This window comes from Chiloscyllium punctatum, chromosome 28 (genome assembly GCF_047496795.1).
Source record: "Chiloscyllium punctatum isolate Juve2018m chromosome 28, sChiPun1.3, whole genome shotgun sequence".
Taxonomy (NCBI): domain Eukaryota; kingdom Metazoa; phylum Chordata; class Chondrichthyes; order Orectolobiformes; family Hemiscylliidae; genus Chiloscyllium; species Chiloscyllium punctatum.
The window spans coordinates 62,426,229-62,432,007 of record NC_092766.1 but is presented as its reverse complement, the minus strand read 5'-3'; the positions used below and the strand labels follow the sequence as shown (position 1 = coordinate 62,432,007).

The following is a 5,779-nucleotide window of genomic DNA, read 5'->3' as shown; positions in this document are numbered from 1 at the left end:
AAAACAACATTGGTAACGTTGTCATCCATCTTGAAATGTGGTGTCTTCTTCTTTCAACCAGACGGGTATTATAACGAAAAGTCTATTAATGATATGCGTATAGACACTTCAAATAGCAAGGTTTGTGAAGGTTTGTAACTCAGGTTGAGGTTTAAGGTGTAGGTTTGCTCGCTGAGCTGTAGGTCTGATACCAGATGTTTCATTACCTGGCTAGGTAACACCATCAGTGGCGACCTCCAAGTGTAGCGAAGCTGTTGTCTCTTGCTTTCTCTTGGATGGGGTTCCTGTGGTTTGTGGTGATGTTATTTCCTGTTCGTTTTCTGCGGGGTTGATAGATGGCATGTAGATCTATGTGTTTGTTTATGGCGTTGTGGTTGGAGTGCCAGGCCTTTGGGATTTCTCTGGCATGTCTTTGCTTAGAATGTCTGAGGATCAAGGTATTGCACAAGTCGAACCAGACTACCAAAAATCCATTAACCAGGAGCCCCCCTCAGACCCATAGTCTCATTACCTGGAACACCAACTTACAGATGGGCCAAAGAACTACACGCAAGGCTGAAATGCCTCATAGAACAGTCACAGCACTCCATCCACTCCACCCAGGAATTCCTAAAAATCATCAAAAACACCAAAGTGGAGGAAGAGGAAGCAATGATCTCATTCGACATAACAGCACTATTCACCTTCATCAACATAGACCTGGCAAAGGAAACACTTACCATACTTTTAGAAGAGACCATCACAGACGCACCAACAACCATCAATCACATTACCAACGAAAACATCATGAAGCTAGTGAACCTGTGCCTCACAACCAACTTCACCTTTAACAACATAGTCTACAAACAAAACAATGGCACACCCATGGGATCTCCGCTATCAGGATTCATAGCAGAAGCGGTAATGCAAAGACTAGAACAAACACCCCTACCAACAATCAAACCAAACATCTGGGTCCGCTACGTAGATGACACCTTTGTCATCACAAAACAAAACAAGATAGTAAAGACATTTAACATCATCAACAACACCCTCACAGGCATAAAGCTCACCAAGGAGGAAGAAACCGACAACAAACTCGCATTCCTGAACGTCACAGTAGAAAGAAAGGACAACGGAGAACTACAAGCCTGCATTTACAGAAAACCAACAAACACTTACGAAATACTTAACAACACCAGCAACCATCCCAACACACACAAACGAAGCTGCATCAGAACACTATTCCAACGATCCACCACACACTGCAGCACAGACGAACTTCGGAAAACAGAGGAGAACGACCTACACAACGTATTAGAGAAGAATAGATACTCAAAAAATACAGTTCGCAGATTCCTCAAGAATAAACCACGACAAGCAGACTAAACACAGCCAGAAACTCTAACCACCTTACCATACATCAAAGAAGTTTCAGAAATGACAGCCAGACTACTCAGACCCCTCGGAATCCTAGTAGTACACAAACCCACCAACACTCAAGCAAAAACTTACAAACATAAAAGACACAGTTCAACCGATGGACAAAACCAACGTTATCTAAAACGTTCCATGCAAGGACTGCCACCAACACTACGTAAGACCAACAGGACGAAAGTTAGCCACCAGGATATACGAACACCAGCTAGCCACAAAAAGACACGACCTTCTCTCCTTTGTAGCCCTACATACGGGTTAAAAATACCACTATTTCGACTGGGACAACACATCTATCCTGGAACAGGCTAAGCAAAGACATGCCATTGAATTCCTGGAGGCCTGGCACTTCAACCACAATGCCATAAACAAACACTTAGATCTGGATGCAATCTATCAACCCCTCAGAAAACGAACAGGAAATGACATCACCACAAACCCCAGGAACCCCATCGAGGAGAAAGATATGAACAGAAAGCAGGATACAACATCTTTGCTTCAATTGGAGGTCGCCACTGATGATAATGTTACCTAGCCAAGTAATGAAACGTCTGGATATCAAAGTTACAGCTCAGCGAGCAAGCCTACACCCTACATTTTAAATCATTTTTCATGTTTATGTTGCATGAATCTGCGGTTATTGATCCACAGTTTAGTTTCACTCCCTATAGGTAACATGCTGATTTCTCCAGTTGTTCATCGTTCAATGTGATACATCCAGTGTGTGCATAACGTTTATCTGTGCCTTATGTCCAGCATTCATCAATGGCGAGAGCAAGGGGCGATGGTGAGACCAATGTGTAAGTCTCTCCATGCCCATGCACGGCACCCACAGCGGCAATTCTCCACTCTGCATTTACAGCCAGTTCTCAGTGCCCCTAAACCCACGCCCTGCCCCTTTGAAATATCTCCATTATTTTGTGCTGTTTCGCTGTGCTCTTCTCACCAGGATGAATTACTTCTACTCAACGTCCTCCAGATTTCATCTGACAAAATATTCATGAAGAATCCCTTTGCATAAACAAGCACTTCACAGCTCTCATTATTTGATTTTCCTGGATGTCTTTCATTCGAAAAAACGTTCACAGCAGCTTGACTTGAAAAAGAAAATCACGTTTCTTTTCATTAACCCAAAGCAAACTACATTTCAATATAGTTTAGTCAAAAAGCACAAACTATTCGTTGAGATTTTGTAACAGCGTCAATGCATATAAACTGACCATTGGAGTTCCAGTTTCAATAAAACAGCGGCGATCATCTGAAAACCGCAACATTGAAAGCCGTTGATGTCAGCGACGAGAGTGGGATTCAAACCCACGGGTGCCGCGCACAATGGATTAGCAGTCCAACGCCTTAACCTCTCGGCCACCCCGTCACAGACGCGGTGAGGCTATGACCTTATGAATAATTGAATTGCGTAAATTATGCAGAGCAGCAGATATTTCTCCCTGGTGTTGGTGAAATGATAAATAACACAGTACAGTTCAAAGACTATGGTCTGACCCCTGGGTTGTGGGGCAAGTGCACTCCCACTGTCACACTATGCACACAGAGATCTGAACAAAAATGAGGAAATCAATATGTAACAAGGTCTGCTGAATTCTGTGAAGATTTGAAGTCAACGGAATGAAGAAACCGAGACAGCAGGAGGTGTTCATTCAATAAAGAGTTGGATAGAGCTCTTAAGGATAGTGGAATCAAGGGTTATGGGGATAAGGCAGGAACAGGATACAGATTGAGGATGTTCAGCCATGATCATAATGAATGGTGGTGCTGGCTCGAAGGGCAGAATGGCCTACTCCTGCACCTGCTGTCTATTGTCTATTAAATTGCCTTTGAGGAATTGTTTTCCAGACTGGAGGAGAATCCAAAATAAGGCTAAACTGACAATTGAACTCTACAATGCAAAAACCTTGATCTGTGTCATTTTCCCGGGCCGTGCGACACCAAGTCACTGTATGATCACAGCAACACAGTGAGCAAGTGTCAGATGGAAAATGAGTGTAGTGCCAGAGCGCATGCTGGGAGCAGCAGTTGACGCACGGGGAAGTGCATTTCACACAACAGGAACACTTCCCAAATAACGGACTGCGGTGGAAGAAATTTGATGCCAGAGACACAATGGAGACCTGTCATTGAGTCTGTTAAAGATGAAGATTTTAAGATTTCTGCAGATGCAAAACAAAATAAAAAGCTCATGGGTTAGGGAAGGCAAAATATGACATTGTACATTTCATCAATCTACCCATCTTTACAATGAGTACTTCACCACTTTCCTCACGCGGGGACAGAACCACTGGTGAAGGTGAGCAGATAACCCCCGTTACTCGCCATGGAATCAGAGAAAGTAGGTTTCCCAAACGTTAAATTAAAACCATGAATGTGGAGGTAAGCATTAACGTGTTGTTCCTGTGCTAATGGTGACCAGTGCACGGTATCTCTGTTTCAGTATAGTGGGGTGTGCTGTACGAAGTTTTAATTTTGAGCCTCAAATGGAGCAACTTCAATTTATCGCCGGGTTGAGGGATACAGACAGAAGGTGATATTATGCAAAACCAAGTTTATGGGATAATACCCGTGTTTGTGGATTGAGAAACGACCTTTTCTGGATAATGACTCCTTGATCAATAAACATACTGCAAGTATCTAAAACGTGAAGAGACATATGTGGAGAGAGAGCCGAAGGTGTTTTTTCAACAGATGGATCACGTTTCCCATGTGCACTGCGTTAAATTCCGGGAAAATAGATGTTGAACTGGTGTCATGTTACAGAGTTTGTTGCAAACTCACAAAGGTTATTGCAATAATAAAAACACAAATCACATAGGACCGTTTGAATATTGTATTGAACTGAATTTTGGTCTGAGCATATTTAATCTTAAATGGCGTGCTGCAGAGAAGTACAGAGGGTTAACAACACAAAAGGACAGAGTCTTCTTGGTGGATTTCTTGGGTGGAATTAAGAATGTACGAAATATACGTAACATCATGTGAATGTGGTCAAATCTTTAAAGTAGGTGTTGCGTCTCCAAGTGACGATTCAATTCCTACTCATTAGTATATAACTTCTGTGTGCTGTTATTTTACGACATCAGCTCCATTTACAGAGTTTCACCTTGAATAATACGCCACACCTTACCAATCCATGAAATTATTCAGTTGTACGTGTTCATGAAATGTCTTTGTGTCTGAAGTCAACAAATTCGAAATTTTAACGGAACCACACTGACTTACACTCAATGGTAAATTCTCTCCTTGTATGTTTATTCGTGTATATTTTAAAACACTCTGAAGTCAGCTTCTACGTTTTATTTCTGGAAAGTCGTTCACGATTTAAATAACTCTATTGAGTGGAAGAATCTCTCATCCAAACTTTTCTTAATCATTCACTAATGGTTTTCAAGCTCTAACGAAAGTTATTGATTCACTCGAAAGAGGGCCTTTCCCCAATTTATTCATTCAAACCTCGCGTTATGTGAAAATCTCATTTGTTTACATCAAACTTGCGTGTTTCTGCTCCAGCATTTCAAAATCTCGTGAATAGACTCCTTCATTTTTTTCTATCATCCCGTTTGTATCCATCCTGATGTTTTTATGTCTCAGTAAACAACATCACTTGGCTTTCTAATATCTTGCTATCCAGGAAACAGCGTCTGGACTGTTTCTAACTTCTTGACATGTTTTTGGTGGAGAAAGAGGACAAGGAGTACACACAATGCTCCCACTGAGGGTGACCTAAATATTTTACAGTTAGACTGTGAACTCTTTGCTTTTTAAATATGACACCTCTATTTATAAACTTCAATAAGGTAAATTACGATCTATCCAGTTCACGAACATCGTCTCCATGGAGATGAAAATTTTCTATCACTTCCTTTATTCTTCCACGCAATGTCTGAAAGGTTTGTAAGGCCAACATCTCTAAATCCCCGTGTCTGAGTCAGTCTCAGCTATTTCTAAAGGCGATTGAAGTTCAAATCCTTCATAGTGTGTCTCCCGTCATTCCAGTGCAGACTGGTTCTGGGCAGTAAATGTCATCACCAAAGGCCACCGTGGATCTGAAATCAACAGTTTTCACATAGTATTTGTCGTAGCTATTGTGTATCGTATGTCCGTGTTCATGTTCAATTTGTTTATCATATCAGGGGTCTCTGTATTTAATTATACTGAATGATTAATTTGTGAATGGAGACATTCCCTTCACCACTCATTCGAAACTCCATGGAACATTGAAAGATTTAACTCATACGATTCCAGAGGACAGTCCTGCAATTACTGGGATGAATCAGTGAACATTCCCCACGTTTCCTCGAAGGCAAGGATTTCCTTTTCCATTTTAGGGGACTATTACAGCGCTGAATCC

General features: G+C 41.6%; 1 non-coding gene across 1 annotated transcript; it reads right to left on the bottom strand.

Moving 5' to 3' along the window:
• Nucleotides 1-2,709: 2,709 nt before the first annotated feature.
• Nucleotides 2,710-2,791, bottom strand: trnas-gcu (transfer RNA serine (anticodon GCU)). The gene has a single exon. It is a non-coding gene; the product is annotated as a tRNA-Ser (tRNA).
• Between the last annotated feature and the right edge of the window lie 2,988 nt (nucleotides 2,792-5,779).